Source organism: Cavia porcellus, unplaced genomic scaffold (assembly GCF_034190915.1).
Source record: "Cavia porcellus strain 051 isolate PalLab524CR breed Dunkin Hartley unplaced genomic scaffold, mCavPor4.1 scaffold_4, whole genome shotgun sequence".
NCBI classification, from domain to species: Eukaryota; Metazoa; Chordata; class Mammalia; order Rodentia; family Caviidae; genus Cavia; species Cavia porcellus.
Window position 1 is genome coordinate 53,714,929 of NW_026947487.1, and position 20,851 is coordinate 53,735,779.

A 20,851-nucleotide genomic window follows, 5' to 3' on the forward strand; every position below is an offset into this window, starting at 1 on the left:
TCACATCTTGCCCAAAGACCTCCCTTCGTCCCAGAACAAGGAGAATCCTACACAGCCGACCTCACCCTGCCCGCAGTGACCTGCGAGCTGGGTCCCCTTTTCTTAGCCTTCTGCCACCTGTTTGGCTCTGACAAAGGTCTCACTAGCTGGTTCCAATCACGATCGTGTCCCAATGAAACTTGCTTCAAATCACAGAACCACTGCTTAGCCAATAAAATCATAGAGCTGACCCCTCTGTACCAGGAAGAAAAGTTTTCTTTTACCACAGTTCAAATGATACCTGTTGCCTCTCAGGTGGTTAATTTGCTTCCCAAATTCCACTCCCCTGCATTTTCCTGCAGGTTTTTTCTTTCCTTTTCTAGATCCAGCTTTGACCTCTGAAAGCCTCCATCTGCCTGCCCTCTGGAATCTTGAGCCCACACTGATCGGGTCTGGTGCCCGGGACCCCTACCACATGGAGCTTTGGCACTGCTCTAGGTGCATTGGTTCCCTTTTCTCCTTTCCTCCTTCTATTTTCCCCAATTAGCTCTGCTGTGCCTATGCACCCAGTGCCCCTGTTACTCCAACTCCAGGGCAGGTTTTCGAGTTAGGCCACCAGTGTTCCCAAGAGACCTGCAGTTTTAAATGTCGCTAAAGCCTAGGTGTCATGGTGCACACCGATACTCCTAGCACTCAGGAGGCTCAGGCAGGAGGAGGCTTCAAGTTTGAGGCCAGCCTGGGTTACATAGTAAGTTCAAGGCTAACCTGAACTGCACAGCAAAACCCTGTCTCAACGAAAAGACAAAAAAAAAATAAATAAATATTAGCTAATGCTTTGTTTTACATATATTTCAGCTTTTATCTATCAGTCTTCTCTCACAGACACTAATCCCCCTTTCCTGCAGATGCCTTCTCTTCCCGCACACCGCATGCATTTCTTTCTTACTCCACATGTCAACAGCCATGGGTTACCTCAACAGGGCCGGAGCTCAGGGCTCCCTGCCACATGCTCTACGCCCTCCTCCAAGGGGTCCTCAGCATCCCCTCTGCCCAGTACAGCCTCATTCTCTGAATTTCTAAAATATCCAGGCTGGAATATCGTGACATCACTGAAATAACACGCAAATCCACACGTGTTGCGAACCACGCCGTGCGTGGTACCCTGGGGCCTGGCTAGCTGCTCTCCACTTCCCTCTTGGGGTCCCAAGGACCACACACACCCTCAGGCTCTAGAAGAGAACTGGGAGATGCTGCATGCCTACCTGGCCTGTCTGCTTGCAGGGCAAAGCTGCCCGGCGTCCAAACCAGCCACCCAAAAGTGCAGAGCGCAACTTCCGCCCAGCAGCTCCTGCCCCCCAGACATCAAATCCCTGATCCGGACTCCACCTGTCCGCCTGTCCACCTGTACACCTATCCCTGGGCCGCCCAAACACCCTCCTCCCAGCCAGCTGGCTTTCTCTTTCTCACCTCTGCGATTCTCCTCCAGGGCCAGCAGTGTTGGTGCTGGCGTCGCAGGGCTGGCTGCTCTCTGCCGCTGGCCACCACCCTCCAGGGCTCCCCGTGGACCCTGCACCACACCTGCTTCACCCCTGCCAGCGCTGGCCCCAATTAGTCCTCTCTGAAAACCTCCTTCCATCTTTCTCTTTCCATTAATACTTTGTTTGACAAACCCAGAGTTCACTTTTCTTTCTAAATCTATTATTAAGTGGAGAAATTTGACAAGAATAGAGAACACTGCGTTTCTTAGGGTTAGTTTTTAAAAGAACGGAAATGCCACGGTTTAGTGTGGTGGGTGAATGACAGGGAGCACCGAGCATCCTCTCCCAGTGACGTGTGTACCACTGCGAGGTGCCCAGGACCCAGATTTCAGACACAACAAAAATGCACGCTGGGCGCCCACTTGCTGGCCACAGCCAACCGCAAGACCCCTCGGAAAGGTCAGGAGCAAAGCGCCTCGAGGAGCTCTCTCCAGATCTCAAAATAAAAGTCACATTCCACACTTCAAAATTCTCATGAACATGTCACAAAGTCACCATTATGCCACCGAGAATGAAAACAATTCCATGCTTGTACTGCCGGGGCAAGCATTCTAAAAATGAATTCTATAGAATTTCCAAGCTCTCCCTCCATTAGGACCATGCCTGGGCTGGGCTTGGTCTCCGCATGTCACACCTCTGCGGACTCTGGCCAGTCCCACACCGGGCCTCTGCAGCTTGGTGTCCTGGGCCCAAAGGCAGGCACTGCCTAATCCCTGTCACCGCCTAGTAAACCTCTCACCTGGGAACCTCTCACCTGGGAACCACAAACACAAGTCCACAGGTGAATGTTTTTGCTCTTGCAGGCCTACAGCCCTCTGCATGTCTGCATGGCTTTCTAAGATCTATCCAGCTGCCTGAAGGTGTCTTCCCCTCACCTCCCACGCGGTCGCGGTCGTGTTCGATGTGCGAGCCCACCAGGACCAATGCTGCTAGCTCCTCCCCGCCCCCCAGGCATCTGTCCTATTTTTCAGCCCCTTGAAGACAAAAAACAATTCTGGGCTGCACTTTGTCAGTAAACACACCTCTGGCCAGCAGCCCGGTCGCATGCTGGACTGGGCAGCCGCCCGCCTGTGAAATGCTCTCTCCCAGGCCCTCCTGGGGGAACAGCTGTGAGAGCAACATGATCTGGCCATAAGAAGACTGCAGGAGAGGTAACCCCCATCCCCATGCGGGAGCCACGATGTCCCAAAACAGAATGAGAAACAGAAACCCCGTACCTTTCTTGGTGTTCTCAAACACACCCAGCCCCCAGAGCGCACCGTGGCGTCATCTAGAGGCACTGACTTAGCTTTAGCTTAGCTTTTAACCCTGGTAATGAGCAAAGAAGCGGCCAGATTCGCAGTGGCCAGAAAGCACCAGGTCTTCCAGGAGAGGGAGGAGGAGGGGGCCGAGGCTATGTAACACGCAGAGGGCGGCAGGAGGAGCGTCCCAAATCTTTCCCACCAGTCCACACAGAAAGGCCATGTGTGTTTCCAGTCTGTGCAAGAATCCTCGGCGAAGCTAGGGCATGGAAACGCGAGCAGTGTGGCAACTCAGGCAAACCACAGTGCTCCAAGCACTGCTGCGCCTTGCTCCCTGTGAGCCCAGTGCCTGGAGCCAACAGCTACCCCAAGCCTGAAATCTTGCACAATAAAGGCCTCCTCCTCCCTGGGGCCCAGTGGTCTGCCCTCCCTGAGGAACACAGTCCTCCTCGGGCGTGCCACCAACGAACGCCATCCTGCCCAGTGACATTGCCCTGTGCCCAGTCAGCATAGAAGCCCCATCTCTCCCAACCCTCCTGTCACTGCAGCCTGTCCTGACCCACAGCCACCTGCAACTCACCTGAAACCCAAGGCCCCTTCAGTGATGCCCTAGCCCCGTCCTGCCTGGCCACACACCACTCAGGGCACTCTCCAGAGGGTTGTGTGCAGACGGTTCTTGGTGACACAGTGGGTCTTAGTTCCCAGTGCATGAACGGTCTACACCCAGGCCCATCTCCCCTCTGGCTCCCGCTGCACTAGACAAGTGGTGGGGGCACAAACGCTGATGCGGCAACAGCAATGTCATACAACCCCGGGAAAATCTTTGCATTTCTGGCCTGTCATCAGCAAAGCAGAGGTGAGAGTGGCTGTGGCAATCCAGTGTTGTACCAGTTCTGGGTGACCGTGGAGAGCAAGAGTGACCTGGCGGGTACTCTCAGCGGAGTCCACCTCTAATGCTCCCCGCATCTCCTAGTGCCACCTTCCTTCCTGCCGGGTGTCCCTGGCAAGTCACCTGTCCTCATTTCCAATGCAACTGACAACAGGTTTCACATCCCAGGGCCTTGAGTTAAGGACTTCTGAAACAGAGTCCCCATGCACTTCTGGCCACCATGCTCCAGCACAGGGTGTGCAGCATAAGACTCCAGTCTAGATACACGGCAACCCTGACAGGACTTGGGTCCCCTGCCAGCACATCTACCAAAAGCAAACCAGGGTGTCTACCGAGTCCCTGAACCTGATTGAGGCACCTGTCAGGGCTTCCAGAGAGTCCTTCAGGCTCATGAGCTTCCTCCCAAACTCTCCACCAGGCACTCGAAGCTGAGTGCATTCTGGGGAACGAGAACTGGTTGCATGATGCTCTCTTGGAGATCAGGACACAGTCCGTCACCCACTTCCTGCAGCTCGCACGCTTCAGATCCTAGGGAGTCACCCTCCTACCTGGGCTCCCTGGGTGACACAGACACTGGAGTTTGTCTGCAGCAGTTAAGATACCATAGCACCACGCACACTCTGAATCAGGCTTGTGATGCTGAGTGTCACTGGAGACTCAGCTCTGCCACCCGAGAGGCACACACAGCCAGAAGAAGCACCATGTCAGAGAAGCCAGGGAAAGGAAAGTCGGAGCAAACAGGTTGACACAGACAACTGTCAGATTTCACCACGAGGCCTCTGCCTTCTGCGTTAACCAGGTTGGCTGATTAGCAAAAAGCAAAACACAGTAATGATGGGAACTGACCAGAGCTAGCAGGAGGGACATAGGAAGGGGACTAGGGAGTATGGGCACTGGACAGGCACCACACACTCACACACACTCAGACATTCAGACACTCTCACATACACATTGCATACACACATCCCCTGTACACAAGTATGCATGTGCAGACCCGTGACATGCATTCACACGCCTTTACACATGCACACACAGAGACTCAAAACATGTAACTGCAGACAGGCATGTCTGTACATACGCGCACATCCTCATGCATGCACACAGACACTTTCTCACAGAATGTGCACCTGTGTACACACGTGTGTGCATGGAGACAGGTTCACATCACCCACATGTAAACATGGGCACACAAACACACAGCAGCAACCCCTCAAGGCACCTGTCCAGTCCCCATACCAAAGCAGGAGCCACTCTCTGTGGTCAAATGTGGACCACATGGGGCAAGGGGTGGACCCCCCCACCCCGCTTGGCCAGGACCACAGCCCTGCCTCAGCCATGGCTTCAGCCCAGCAGTCGCTGGAGCCCCCCAACCTGCAGGGCCACAGGAGTCCCCCACATCCGTAAGAAGCACCTGTTACACAGACAACAGTTTTAGAAAGGTTGCCTCTCTCGTGCCCCATTCTCTCTCACAGGGGCACCAGGGGCTGCTGAGCCTCATGGCGGAGAAGGGGGTAGGGGCCATGGCGGGTGCACCCAGCTGGTCCCCAGGCCCCTGTCAGCCAGCCCGGGCTGCCAGTTGGCAGGGGAGCACGGGCTACTCTCCAGCCACCAGAGCTCCCTGTCGAGGAAAGGCTGCATGGCCCCCTCTGCCTGCCCCCTCAGCAGCCCTTCCTCGGTGTTGCTCTGAAACAAACACCTGTCACAACAAAGTGGAGTGGGAGGGGGAGGAAAGCCAAATCCTGGAATCTCAGAACCTGAAAGCCACAGCTATGTCCCTGCAGCTTCCAGCTCAGGCTAGGGCGCAAACCTGCATCTGTCTTCTGACTCAGAAGCCGCAGGGATCCTTGGGGTTAACGCTTTGAGAAGTCCACAGGACTCCCCAGCATTGGTCTCCAGGTGCTGAAGGAACAGAAAACTGGAACCTCCACCCCTGGAGCCGTCTGTTCCACCAGTTTGGAGATGATTACAGAGGCTCAGGGTAAGTGAGCCTGAGTCCCCACCATGGGGTCGGGGTACCAGGTACAAATGATGGACCCCTCAGCAGCTGGAGGGTCACATGTACACCTACTGCCTATTTCCTCCTCTTGGGTGAGGTGTACGGTAACCATCACCAGCCACTGAGCAGGGCCTGGAAGGTAAGCCCAGCAGGACCAGGTCCCACCGCATATGTCCCACATGCTGGGCTGCGGCTATTGAGGAAACAGCACTTCCGGGAGGCATTGGGGTCTTCCCATATTTAAAACTGAAGGACAAACATCCCTGTTCCAACTTGAGATATTTGCAAAATTAACACCTGGGGCAAAGCCAAAACTGCCCGTATTCTCTGTGGAGCCGGCTGCAATAGTGCAGGCCTGGAATCCCAGCACCGTGGGAGGCTGGGGCAGGAGGGTCTGAGGTCTGAGTTCTGCCTGGGCAACTGAGATCCTGTCTCAAAGAATGTAAATAAATTGGAGGAGGCCTCTGGGGCCCCTGGGTTTGACCCTCCAGTACCACCACAAGAAACATCTGTCGCTTGCTGCCATAGATTTTGACATAAACGTGTGCTGGAACACAGGGACCTCACACTAGGCTGGGCTCTGGATCCTCGGGTCGGAAGTCCTGGCCTCCGCCCCTCACACACATGACAGGGACACCCCAGAATTCTCCTCTTCACGCTACAAGCCAAGAAGCCTCACCCAAAGTGCTGGGGTCAGAAGTGTTTCAGAGTCAGCTGGGATGGGGCAGGAGAACCTTGGGACTAGGGTGCAGACTGGGGCTGGTTTCCTGGGGTTCCCAAGGCCTCAGCAGGGTCACTGAGGTGGCCAACAAGGCCCCAGCCTCACACAGCCAGACAGCCTGGTTTGGCAAGGCCGCCAATGCTGCCCGAGTGACCCTGACCACCCGCAGGTGCCAGCTGCCACCTGCAATTCCTGTCACATCTGTGCACAGAGGCGTCACACAGAGGTGCTTCCTGGAAGAGGCCACGAGGTGCTGTGGTGGGACCTCGAAACTCTGCTGCGAAGCAAGCTTGGAAACAACACAAAACTCCAGAAAATTCAGGAGTGGCATTTGGAAAACACTTGGGTGAGGGTGGAGCAGGGACTTCAGAGCTGTCTGCCTGCATCTTTGCTCCCTGGGCCACCCACTGAGGGGTACGGAGGGTGTCGGGCACTGGTGCCCACCCAGTGGCTAGGCACAGGCAGGGCACACGAGGGGAGCTCCTTCCCCTGCCCCAAGTCAACCAGAAAGGACACCCAAGTCTGTGTCCATTCAGCTTTCCACCAACAGGACCAGAATTCCCCAGGGCTCCCGTGACCTCTCAGCCAAAGCCGGACATCATGCAGCCCCCGCCCCAAAGCCCAAGGCCAGCCATGTAGGATATCTATCCAGACTGCCACATGCAGCTGCAAGGGTAAATATTCCCCCTCCAAGCTTCCACCACGTCCAGTCCTACTAATGCCTTATCTTTGTGAAGCTCTGACTTTCCTCTCCAAATGAGAAAGCCCTGTCCGAACCACGGCTGAGTTTTCCACTCAACTGGGGAACAGGACCAAGCAAACTTGCATCTGGGCTCCTGCCCTGCTCACCGAATTCCTCTTCGGAGGTCAGCTGGCTGGAATCAGCATGCTCAGGGGGCTGCAAGCCCACCCTGCAGCGAAACCCAGAGCGAAGGAGGCGCCCAGGGGCTGTGTGCCCCAGAGCCTTGCCAGCCTGAGCTGGCTGGAGCTCAAGGTCAGGAGTCTGAAAACCATAGGCACCCGCACCCCGGGTGCTTCTGAGCTCAAGAGCTCACATGGAACCCACACAGATCTTCCCAGCGTGCCCTGTGAGGGATGCCGGCAGGCCCCAACCCCACACTTGCATGTAGGAAGACCACACATTTCCTCCCAGAAAAGAGCAACCCTGATGAGAACTGAAATTCGAGTGTGGTCAAGCGGCTAAACCAGGACAGCGTGGATGGCAGCATCTGTCGGCCAGTTTAGAAAGAACAGATGGTCCCAGAGGCAAGCAGAACTATGTCCCCTGTGACCAAGGCTGGAAGATCCCTGACTCAAGGCCATAGACCAGAAGGCAGTGGACCAGAAGGAAGACTTGCTCTGGCTCTGCTGTGGGAGCTCCTTGTAGAATTCTTGCATCGATTTGCTTGAGACAGACACAGATGAATCCCAATGTCATCAGAAAGATGACAGTGAGCATGACTTCACCTTGACGGCTCCACAACCAGGTGTGGGCCATAACCTGCCCAGCACTGAATTCTTCACACTCCTCTGGACTCTGTGCCCCCTCTGGCCACCTGCTCTGGAGTGCCAGGCTCCTGTGCACCCCCATTTCCACAGAGGGGTTGTGGGTCTCATGTAGGCAACACTGGGGTTCATCATCACTGTCTCCTCACCGAAGATGGAGGATTCCAGACTGGAGTCACCACAGCTACACCCTTACAAAGATCAGGGGACCTCAAGCCCCAAGGGAGGTGACACAGACATGTGTCTGTGTTGCTGACCAAGGCCACAGTATCATGGAGAACAGGCCTGAGCATCTGCCAAGCAAAACAGTAACATCTCTGGCTCCATCCTGCTGGGCCAGAAGTCCAGGAGTCCAAGCTCCCCGTGGCCACTGCCTGTGGCCACTGCCTTCCTCCATCCTCCACAGGAAAACCCACTTCCCTCGGTGGTGACATTGTTGTTCTCCATGTCCGTGTCCTCCAGGAGGACGAGCAGGGTGGTTTTAAGGTCCAGAGAAGCAAGAAAAGAGATCTGAGGCCGAGAAGAGGAGTGGGGCTGGACAGAGGCCTGGGGCTCTGCCTCTGTGGGCGGGAAGGCAAGGCTGCGTTTTATACACAGGGGAGCCCTGCACTGCTGCATATGCAGTGCGATTTTTCTTCTCTTTGAGAGCCTTATTCAAAGCTCTTTAAAGTTATTTCTTTGGCCATGGAGCAAGTGTGGAATCCCGCAGCCCTGCTCACACACACACAAGCCAAGGCCCTCGTAGAGAGTGGGGTTTTCCAGTCTCTGAGGATGGGATGGGATGGGTGATATAGCTTTGGTGTCCAGATGTCACTGCACTGTTTAGAGTTGATGTGTCCAAGGCTCCATTTAAAATCCACCCTCCTCACAGGCAACATGTTTGGCTTACACTCAAGCTTCCCTTAAAGGACAGTGACCTTCGCCACCTGGCCCCCACCATAGTCTCCTCTGCCCAGCGCCCCCTGTAGCGCTCGGACTCACACTCACCCATACCTCACCACCCTCTGGACAGCTACTCCTCCAAAGGGCCTGCTCTCTGCAGCACCTGCTCCTGGGCTCGAAACCTGTCCACACCCAAAACCCCCACCCTGCTACCCTCCAGGAGGCTAGGACCCCCACCCTTCATCCTTGTTTTAAGGATGACACTGCCAGTGACCTGGGGCCCCTTGTTACTGTCCTTGGAGAACAGTGGACAGGGCCAAGTATAGGGACAGGAGCTGGGGTGACACAGTTCTCTGCCGCAAACCCCAGAAGAGGGCCACATGGAAGGTGCCAGGCCACCTGGCCTGTCGTGAGACAGGGACACCCCCACAGGCCTCCTCCAGCCACCACCAGGGGTCTGCAGGCCCTGCCATCTACATGTATCCCTGCCTACTGTCTCCCCAAGGCCTGGCTATGCCAAGCAGTGCCCTGGTTAAAATCTGCCCGTCCCTCAGATAGCTTCATGTTGGAACCAAATTCTCCCAAAGCTTAGATTTTGTGTCTCCCAGCACCTCAGCCACAGGGTGGACTCAGGTGGGCATTGCCACACAGTCTGCTCCCAACCTGCTGCCCACACTGTCCTCTGTCCACACCGGGACAGTGTCAGGAGTGCCCAGGAGCTATCCTCCATCATGTCACTGACACCGTGGGCAGAATAGCCAGGGCTGGGACACTCAAAGCTACCTTGTCCACCTCAGTGGAGATTCACAGCAGGGCTGCAATCCCAGCAGGGAGGCTTGCAGACCGCACCCATGTCTTCTGCACACAGCCAACAAGCATCTGGTCCTCCAGGGCCCCTCTCGGGCACAGGCAGCTTCTACTATAAATCCTTATTCTTTCCTGCCACTCTGTACTGAGTCCTTCAAGAATCACGAAGTTCTGCCACCAAATTTCAACACCCCAGCATGGCCTTGTGCATACCTTGGTCAATCAACAGACACTGACCAAGCAAGCTCCCGTTCTGCACAGGGACACCCCATGCAGTGCTGGGAACAGAAGGGCAGAGACAGAAGCTAAGTGCTGGTGAGAACAGGCAATTTGTGCACAGATCAGACCTGGAGTTCATCTAAGCACTGGAACCCGTGTTGCCAGTGCCGCCTGCTTTGACAGGTGAGCTGTGTCTCTGCAGGACCAGTTCAGCTCCACTCCTGGCCACTACCAAGATCGGGTGGGGCTTTGGGCTTGGTGAGTCTATTTTAACAGCTCTTGCTGCAGACACTGGCTACCAAGTCCCTCCAGACCAGTCAAAAACGCATGCTGGGCATAGGAGCCTCTGCACTTTGTCCCAGCCCAGTAAAATTTGCATACAATTTCAAATATTTGCCGACACCCAAAAAGAGAAGCTCTGCTGTGGTCAAGATGATGAATTCCTTTTTTCTTTTTTTTTTTTCTTTTGAGACCAGCTCTGGCTATGTAGTGCAGGGCCTTGAATGTACTGTGTAACCCAGGCTGACTTTGAACTTATAGTGGTCCTCCTGCTTCAGCCTCAGCCTCAGTGCTGGGATTACAGACGTGCACCAAGATGCCCAGCCTCAACTGTGAATTCCTGATTCCTAGTCTTCCACATCACTCTAGTTTGGAGTTGTATATTTTAAGCCACCATTTGTCCCGCATTTATTTTAACCCGAAAGAGAGGCAGGAACAAAATGTCTAAAATCCTGGCATGCAGGGAGGTCAGCCCAAGGGAGCCCAGCTGGATTCCCCAGTCCCACCTGGGCAGGTCCTCCTGCACAATGGACAACAGTCCAGGGGATGGTGGGGAGGAACAGCAGCCCATGGCACAGTGACCTCCATGTAGAGGACCAGGAGAAACCAGCTGCCTAGGATCACCACCAGCCAATGACCCAGTCCACAGCTAAAAATGTCCCGTCCCCACTCAAAGTGGATCTGTGCTTGTGCAGAAAAAAGAACCTGCTGTCATCAAAAATCTCACTTCCCACTGACCTCTTCACCTTGGCCACCTAAGGGAAAACATCTACAGCCACGCCCTTCGACTGGCCACGCCCATTGGTCGTGTCCCCCATCAATGCACCACCCCCCCTTCCAGCAGCTACACCTTTCGATGGTCAAGCCCCTCCAGGAGCCACACCCATTGACGCCATGCCTTCTGCCATGCCCTCTGCTAGCCACGCTCACTCATTAGCCACGACTCTTAAACTAACAACACGCCTCCCAGACCCTGAGACCCTCTAGGTGACTGCAGCACCCACCAGCCAGTGCCACAGTACGGGTGGCGCTGCCGCATACCCTGAGCAAAGGAAGAGAGTCCCAGACGTTCAGATCTGGTGCAAAGAAGGCCATGGTGTGGAGCTGCTGCCCTGGTGGCCCTCCCCAAGAGGAGGGAGACCGCCAGTAGGCAGCTGCTGTGCCTGCCTGCGAGGCTGAATGACGAGGGATGCAACCTAACTCCTTCCCTCTGCCAAGCGGCTTCTGAGCAGGTGCACGGGCACAGTGGCATAGCAAGGTGTGGCAGAAGGCTGGCGCTGCCTCCAGGCGCTATCATCAAGCACCTGCCACTGTGGCTGGAGGCCACGAGGGCAGGCAGGGCTCAGACACAGCCACGGGATTAGGGTGGCTGCACTGGAAATGCCTGCCGAGCTCACCCCGATTGCGGGGCAGCACTGATTTCTAATGGAGAGCGCAGTGAAGGACCGTGCCTCTAATCACCTCACCAACTGCTCTGTGGCATAATATGGGTCATCAGAGGCTTCCACGTTCTGTCACCCCCCTCATTAATGGCACTTCCCCGTTGCAAGCACTGCCAACTGTCTAGGACGATTTGCCAACACATTTTGCCAAGAAAATTTGACTAGCACTTTCTCATTTAAGCCACTCGCTTCTCCCATAGCAACAGGAGTCCCATTTCTGATTCACTTACCCTAAACTCAAAAATCACATTACTTCTGCCCAGCCAGCCTGGTAGACCTGAGTCCGGGAATATAAACTCATAGCAAAGGGGTGGCGTGCTGGCTAGGCCAAGCACCAGATCCAGTCAGTGAAGAGCCGGGCCAGCCCAGTTTCCTGGGGTGCCATGCAGCATCTCTGTCTGTTGGGGGGCTACTGTCACACAGAAAGGGTGCAGGACCCAGAACCATCTGCTGCTGGGGACCTTGGGTGTATCCCGCTGACTGTGAGAGTACCCAGTCTCCTATGGCCTGCAGCCCTCACAGGGCCCCAGAGACCTGGCTGCAGGGCACACAATTTTAAGGCAAAGGACAACACCCTTGCATCATCACAGGGATTGTGACACGTCCCTGATCTCCCTGATAGTAGCTGACACACTGCTTGGCGCCTCGCTTCTACCTGTGCGTCAGGTATTTCCACCTGATGGCCCCACCCACCCACACCCTAGAGCTCCTGTGCTTCACCCAGGCCTACAGAGAACCCAGCTGACTCACCTCCTACTGGAGAGACAGCCACTGCACACTTCCTGGAAACTGGAGCAGCCCGAACATCAGCCGAGCTCAGGAATGTCCTCTTAAGAGATGCACACAAGATTCCCCGCAAATGTCCCCCGCAAGTCTCACATAAATCAGGCATGGTGGTGTATACCTGTGATCCCAACATTCTAGGAGGCTGAGGCAGGCCGATCACAAGTTCAAGCCCAGCCTTGACAATTTAGACAGTTAGCAAGACCCTGTCTCGAATCAATGATTTTCTTAAAAGGGCAGGAGATGTAACTCAGTATGAAGACCCTGATTTTGGTTCCCTAGACCACAAAAAAAAAAAAAAAAATCTCAGTGCAGAGGCAAGATGTTGGGCAGATTTCCAGATCACAAGTTCACAGCTGAAAGTGTGGTTAGCTGGTGACACTAGGTCAGGAAGTCACTGTCTGCCCTGCCTCTGGCACTTGCAACTGTAGGAGATGCGAGTGTTTCAGACACTCAGTGAAAAAGCTTTCTGGGTCAAAAGAGCACAATTCAGGAGTTAATTTTTCAGTGTAATAGACCATCTATCATATCATTATTAAAATTACTCTGACTTTACCCCAGCTAGGTATCATAATTCAAAGAACAAGAACAATTCTAACCACCTGGGCATTTTCCAACCCAGGATACCAGCTCAACATACATTTACTAAACAAATTTTAAATGCCAGAAGCAGACCCTGAGCTGGTGACCTGTTACTTTACACTTTTGTTTTTGCCAATTCTTAGCCTAACTTGTTTCATTTTCACTAATGTAAAAAAAGGGGGGGGGCTCTTGGTTACAACTCTGGCTGCCAGCCTGGAACAGTGCCCAAAGTTATGCAGGCCGTAAATGATCTGGTGAGAAAAGGGAAAAAGTGTCTCCTGATACATGAAAAGAGATAAAATCAACATGGAATAATTTAAAATTATTTTTTGAAAAGAATTTTTTTTTAAGTTTTAAATGCCTAAATGTTCCAGGAAAGAAAAAAAAAAGCAATATAATCTTAGTATTTTCAAGTATGCTGGGAACCAAAACCTAATTGTGATGAAGGCACCCAAGGGCTGCTTGGCCAGACTCGCTTTAACAAACGGATAAAAAGCATCTGGACTTAACATGATGTTTAGACACAAAAATGCTTGTGGAAGATAAGCTCCAAACAGGGTGAGTCAAACAAACAGCTGTGAGGACCCCTGCGATGCAGCCCATGCCAGCCCCTACCTATCCCCAGGCGACTGTCATTCTTTCTGGGCTGGACTTGTGTACTTTTCCACACTAAATGCAATCCTGAGGCTACCCTCCCGGCCTCAGATGGCCCAGTTGTGTTCCCCATCCCTGACCCACTTTCCTGCCTTGGCAACTTTATCTTAATGTTATAGGCCATTTCCTGACCAAAATTTAGGACTTCTTTTAAACCACTAACCCCAAATGGTCTTTCATCCTCCAGGAATTTGATTCGGTGGTGACAAGCCACAAAGGAGAAGCTGACCACTGGGGAGCTGGGGGACTGAGGCAAGGAGGGGCCCCGCTCTGGGACACTGGGCAGGTGGGGCCCTGAAAAATTTGCCACGAAGGGCACAAAGCCTGGACTTCAGGGGGCTTTGCTGATGAGGAGGAGCCCCGGGGACCCTGAATTCACCACTGGTGTCCCCTTCTTGGTACAGTGCATTCGAGCTCCTCTGGAACCTTCCTGCCCCCGGGGAACACAGCATAGCTGGACCTGGAAATTGCTGGCAACAGCAGCAGCCCAGGAAGAAAAAGACCAGCCCAGGGGCCACACCCCATGCAGCAGTCAGCTCAGTTCCCCGGCAGCCAAGGTCCCTGTCAAATGGCCCCATCACACCTGGGCCACTGGGCGACGTCCCAGCAGTGACCAAACAGGCAGCCTAGGGCTCAGGACCAGCAGTGCCGGCATCCCTGCAAAATGCAGATTCCCAGGGGCAAGGATTGAGCTATATGCTGCCGGCCTGAAGGACGCCACGCTCCTGCTTCTGTGTATTCTGGGAACCTGCTTGTCCCTGAGCAGACGGGCAGGGCCCAGCGTGCAGTAAGGGCAGCGGAGACACTTCCCCAGCCTGCACAACTGGAATCCCTAATAACTGGAATCCCTCGTCCCCCCTGGGGAGGAGCCAGGCCCATGCGCTGGTCTGCAGCAAGTGCCAGTCCACAGGGCAAGCCAGCCCTGCCAGATGCATCCCACCTGCTGCCATCTCCTTTCCAAAACCCTGTACCAATCTGACCCCAACAGGCCTTTCTGAGATCTGGCTAATCTGAGGTCCTGGGAACGAGATGAACCTGCTCCCCCGAGGGAGGCCACACTACCGCTACTTAGGACCACAGGTTGGTAAAGTGTTCCCCAAATGCACATTAACATGCAGTGCACAGCTGTCATCCAAGCACTCAGGAGGCTAAAGCAGGATCATCGCCATGGGCTCAAGGCCAGCCTGGACTACACAGCAAGCTCTTGCCTTAAAATAAAGAAGTAAAATAGATACTATGAAAATGGAGCAGACCATCAACGCTTCGGCCTTCTCCTAGTAAAGCCATGGCAATGACAGCACTGATACCAACGTCATCGTAATCCAAGCTCTAGTATGGGAAGGGGCTGTGCCAGCACACTCTGTACTCAAGTCAGTGACAATTCCACGACACTATGATGTTACTGTGTTCTTAAAAAAAAAAAAAACTAAAATGTAACTCAAAAACTTAAGCTAATCAGGAAAACACTGCTTGTGTGTAAAGATGACATGTTAAAGCTGGCACTCTTGGAGATGAATCCTGTGCTCAGAAATAACACATTGCCACATAAAGCGGTAGCTATGAATTTTAAAATCAGCTTTGATTTCTACATTATGAAAATAATATACTTATTTATAAGCATAAAGTACTTTTAGAGGTGTAGTAGCCAAATCTTCCTCTGATTCAATTGTACATTAACCTTACTGACTTAGTAAATATGAAGGGAAAATACCAAGACAGTCGTCACTGGGTTTATCTGTTGTCTGCTGAAACAGGAAACAAATATGGACCCCGCCGATTCAAAATGTCCCACATGCATATCTGTCATCCAGTTCTCTGGGAGGCTGAGGCAGGAGGATGCCAAGTTCAAGCCAAGCCCATGCAAAACTTTGCAACTTAGGGAAAGCCCATCTCAAAATAAAAATAAAAGGGGGCTGGCGAGAGAGACCAGTGCAAATATCTTATTCAATCCACAGGACTGGAAAAGAGAAGTCCCATGTGTCAGGTTAAGACTTGGGCGTCTGCCACGAAACATGCCCAACCCCCACTGTCTTCATCCCAGAGCTGTCACCCACTCCGGGAGAGGGCGTGGCCACAGGGACACGTGCACAGCCACTTCTGAAACACATTACAACTAGAAAACCTGGGCTCTTGCCCTTCCTGAAGGAACATCTTTATTCCCTAAAACAGACAGTTTTACCCAATTTTAATGGAGTTCAAATGCAGGAGTGTGGGGACTCCAACTCTCCGGAGCACATGACAGTTCAGGGGCCCCCAGGTGGGCTCTCTGGGGAGCCTGGACCAGCAGATGGCTCTGGAGGTCTCTGTGGAGAGGCCACTGGAACCATCCCGGTGTACCCACCCAGGGACAGGACCCCAAGAACAACAGCAGGTGAGGGGAGGGGGACAGATGCAGCCTGGATCACCAAAGCCCACCACCAGGCCCTGTGCTCTCTGCTGTCAGGTTCAGGCACCTGGTGTCTCCCTCACCTTGAGTGAGCTCGGAACTTAGACAACAGGAGGTGCCCACGGCTGTGCAGCTTGGAGACCGACCTGCGAGCCCCTGCAAAAGCGCTGCTGAGGCTCGGAACTCACTGTTTATGACAGGGCTGAGTGCTTCCGGGCCGTGTTTAGTCTGGGAGCCCTGCGCTCAGGGCCACCCCTTCCCTCTGCTTTGCCCCACACTCCCCTAACGCACAGGGGATGGACAAAGTGACATCATTCCCACGAGCCATCACCCAGCCCGGATAGACCCTGGGGGAGCCCGGGGAAGTGGCGGCAGACACATCAGAACCAATTAGGAGGGATTAATTGGTGATTTCCTCCTGTGCCAAGGCCTCTCCCAGACAGTCATGGAGTTTTAAAAAGCTCTGTCCTCAAGCATCTTCCAGCTGGCAGAGGTGTTCAAAGCCAACCCAGATGACGCCACTCCAAACCACGAGGCCACAGTTACAACCAGGGCACCTGATGATGCCTGCATGCCGCACCCACACGGGGCTCCCTGCTGAGAGGAGAAGGGACAATTCTGAGTCCACCCAGGCGTGGTAACACAGGCCTCAGGAGGCTGAGGCAGGAGGCCTGTCACAGAGACCAGCCTGGGCCACACAGTGAGACCCCTATCACAAAAAAAAAAAAAAAAAAAACACCTAAACTGAACAATCAAGTAATAAAAATCCAGATGCTTAGCAGCCCACTGGGTAGCCTGATCCCCCGGAAAACTGCCTGAGGAGGGGCAAACTGAGAGGTGACCCAGGAGCATGAAAGCAACAAGGGGAGCAGAAGGGAGGGCTTCTGTGGCCAGCCCCCCTACCACCACATCATCACATCACAGGTCTGCAGTACCAAGCATCAGGCTGGGTCAGCAGACACCCGGGCTGCAGGGAATGGGCTCATGTCCTGCAGGGAGAAGTGTGTGGTGCCCAGTGACATGGAGGGCTGTAGCTGGAGTGCCCCGAGCAGAAGCCATGGACACCAGGTGAGGGATCCCAGCTGTGGGAAGAGGAGAGCATGACTCCTCATGGGTGAGTAACAGCAGCTCGGGGGTCACTGTGTGGCTGGTGCAGCATCGGGAAACAGCAGGGGGCACCAGCGAGCTAAGGGGGGAGCTGGCCTTGGACCTGGGTCTGGGAGGGGGTGGTAGCCTGCTCTCCAATGGCTGGGCGTGGCCTTCTTGGGGTGACATCACAGGACCCCAACACCTCCTTACAGGAGCAGCCGGGCATCCAAGACACACCCAGCGTGCAGAGCTGAGGTCTAGGCCGGGAAGGGGCCCTAGGATGCAGGAATTAAGTCTCAAGCCGGTCCCCTCCTGGGCGGAACACCCCCAAAGAAATGCACAGTTAGAGCACAGCCCAGGCCCATTGTCCGCATGAGAATGGGAGGAATATGGCTTTCGTATTGTTCTCGGCTGACATTTTTTAGTGGCTGTTTAACAACAGCAGGAAGAACAATGCCTGAACAATATTATTTTAGGCATTCTATTGTGGCCTTTGCTTATTCTGTCCCAGGAGCTCCAAAGGCCAAGCCTGTGGAGAGACACTTTAACGAGGTTAATCCCCTTTCTACCAGGAAGGAGAGTTGTTAGCAGAGTTTGCTGTTCACAAACATCTGTGAGAGGCCGGGCGTGTTCACATCTGATGCCCTGCCCGATAGCTAGGGGATTTATTTCATCACATCCCTTGTGAGTCCCTTTGTCTGCAAAATCTTTACCAGCTCTTCACTAAATAACCAGAAGTATGCACCAGGCCTGTTAATGAGTAATGTAGGGTTTTGTGAGTGCCCTGTCCCTGGGCCTGGGGTAGGTTTTCTAGGTCAGTTCCTACAGGCACTCCTGCCCAGAGGCAGTCATCCATGTGGAACTCCCCTGCACCCCAGGGGACACCAGGGGGCCGGCCACCTGGGGCAGGGACTCTCCAGGCCCGGAGCTGGGATCTTTATCTGTCCAGCTCTCAGTCCCTGCCCCTCCATTCCTCTCTGTCCCTTGGGGACCCAAGGTCGTAGTTAAGGATCAAAACAATGGCATCTGCTGTCTCCATCTCTGGGGAGAGAATGTTTGGGTTATCGTGTAATACAAAGACCCTCAGGCTGGACAGCAGACAGGCAGTCTTCTTGCCACAACACCCGGGGGTGAGTTACAGCTCCTGTGTCTCCCACATACTTCAGAGCTGGAGTGGCCTTCCAGAAGTTTCCTGATTCTCCAAAGCTGGCTGTGCCGCGGCCTGGTTTCCCCTCACTGAGGCACTGACCAGCCCAGATTGTGGGGCCTCTTTCCCAGCATCTCCTGCCTTTCTGTGACCTTCAAGGGGACAGGGCCCATTTGCACCTTTTCAGGGACAGCGCCTGGCTGGAGCAGGCCTGGGGGGAGGGGTGCGGGTTTAGAAGCCTGTGCGGGATGAAGGAAAAATGAATGGGTCCTTGAGAGGAGGGGCAGCCCTGCCAGGGAAACTGAGTCACAGGATTCCAAGAGTCCCCAGTCATCTGCTCTGTAAAAGGAGACATGAAATGCGTGCTCCTCTGGGCCCCCAGCATGTACTCACTACAGCAGGCACTGATACCTCTCCATGCACCACATGAGGTACATGACAGGTCGTTACTGGGTGGCCCCCATCCCACAGACAAAGGGCACTGCAACTGAGGACAAGGTCACTGGCACCATCTCCGCTGCCGTGGGGCCGCCCGAAGGGACCAGCCTGTGCATCTGGGGTGGAATGCAGTCCATTCCCGCAGGAAATTAAATCTCACTCTGCTACGCTTTGGGTCACTGGGTCCCAGCAGCAGTGACTAAGGCCAGGCGGTGATAAGATGGGTGGGCAGGCAGCCCCAAACTTCGGTGAAAGGTCACACTGCCAACCCCGAGAAGTCACAGAGGGGGCGGGAGGCGCTGCATAAACACGAGGAGAAGTAAGGGACCAGGACATGTGGAGGAGAAACCTTGCCTGCCCCTCCTCTCTTGGCTAAGAAAGAAAAGATGGGGAAAGGTATGGAGTGGGGTTTGGGAAACCTGTCCAGAGTAAATGAGCAAGGACCTCGGCCGAGATGGTCAGGTGCAAAGCTAAACAGCCTGGCACACAGAAAACAAAATAGTAACAAGCAGAGCCCACATCTGTGGTGGCAGGGTAGGCACAGCCCAGTCTGGAATACAGTCGGGCGGCCTGAGGGGGCCGCTGCCTGAGGACTCGGCCTGCTGGCTCCTGAGCCAGCATTTCACAGAATTGCAGGCTCTTCCTCAACCTTTAGTTTTAAATCACTTTTTACTTGGATTGATACAGGAGTTATTTCAACATCTTGCTGTACCTAACAGCCTATTTTGGAAGCAGGTAAGTAAAACTGTTGTGGACAACATGAAAAGAAAGATGAATTTAAACATTGCCAAAATATTATTTTTAATAAATTTTCTTGGATGCCCACGAATCAAATGCACATTGCTTCTTCAGTCTAATTGAGCCAGGAAAATTACAACACAATAACATCTGTGAGGTCAGCTGCCAGAGGGGCCACATACCAGGTGTCTTAAGCCACTTGAGATACCTGGAAGGACAAAGCAAACCAGTGGCCAGGAATGCACTTGGCCTCTAGAAAATAGTTAAAATAATCCAAAAGTCAACAGTGATGAGTTTGATTTTTCAGGCAAGAACAGGAGTCTGCCTATGTGAGCAGTTTGTTCTTTTTTTATTTAATCCTGGCTGTTTGAAAGGCTCTCTCTTCCAATCAGCTCTGCCTGCTAACACTGTCAAAGACCCCTGATTTCCCAAGAGAACTTTCTCTGGTTTGCCCAGCCATCAGGTCCAACAATCTATCCTTAGAAGTGTTAAACCTTTCCGTGGATATTCTTAAACCCAAATAAAGTGTTCTCAAGCCAATGCTTTGGGACGGTCTCTGCCACTGTCACCGAGGGACAGTAAAACGCAGGACAGCTGAGACCAGGGTGCAGAGACCCCTGGAGCTGACCAAGGATGTGAACCCGGCCCTCTCTGTGCCCAAGGAAGGCGCTGGTGCGCAGGGCCGGCCCTCGGCAGCAGGAGCAGGGTGTGTATAGTAACAGTTTATTCCAGTAAGTAACAGTTAAAACTCCACGCACAGCCGAGGAGCGGGTAGCATTCTTCTGGAAGAGAAGCGAAATTCTTAAAAAGGAAAAAACAACAATAACAAATCAAAAGATTAACAAATGGTTAAAAAGTAAGCGTGGGAAATCTGGCAACCAGCAAAACTCCTTTTTAAGCATTTTGAGGGGAAGAGCAGCGTGTGCCCAGAGGCCACACCTTCCCGCTGGAGCCACGGCCCAGGCTCCCAGCAGGAGTTCTCCTCCTCAGAGCCACTCGGAGTGGTAGTGGAAGCCTCGGACGCTGCGACACTCGAGCCTTTCTGGGCCAGCACAGAATCGGAGGAAATGAAAAGTTGAAACAATCTGTGCGTGGAGCAGGAGATGCAGTTTCACTTTAGCTTTACACTCATTAAAAATGTGGTCGTGATTTTTAAACTAATCACAGGACTTTAAAAACTAGATGCACACAGCGCCTGACCAGAGTCATAAACAAGAGGAACACGCCCAAAGCGACTCGCGGGCACACGGTTGGGGGACTCTGCCCCGCACAAGGGCTGCGCTTCCAACCCCCAGCCAGACCCATTCGGGCGCCCAGGGCAGGTGAAGGCGCCCAGCTGGGGGTGGGGGGCACGGCGGCTGCGACGCGGGTTCGAATCCCGCTGCCGGACACCCTCGCCCAGCCACTGCGCTGCGCACGGCTTCTCTTCTCCCCGGGCCAGGAGGGCTTCCCTAACTCTCCGCGCCGGGCTATAACAAAGGAGGCTCGGTGGCGGTCGCGCAATCGCTGCCTGCAGGGATCCCCGGCGGGACAGG

The 20,851-nt window shown here is 53.9% G+C and overlaps 1 protein-coding gene across 2 annotated transcripts in view; it reads right to left on the minus strand.

The window, feature by feature from the left end:
* Positions 1-20,851, minus strand: part of Col4a1 (collagen type IV alpha 1 chain) — a 103,850-nt gene that overhangs the window by 82,655 nt on the left and 344 nt on the right. The gene's annotated exons all lie outside the window — the stretch shown is intronic.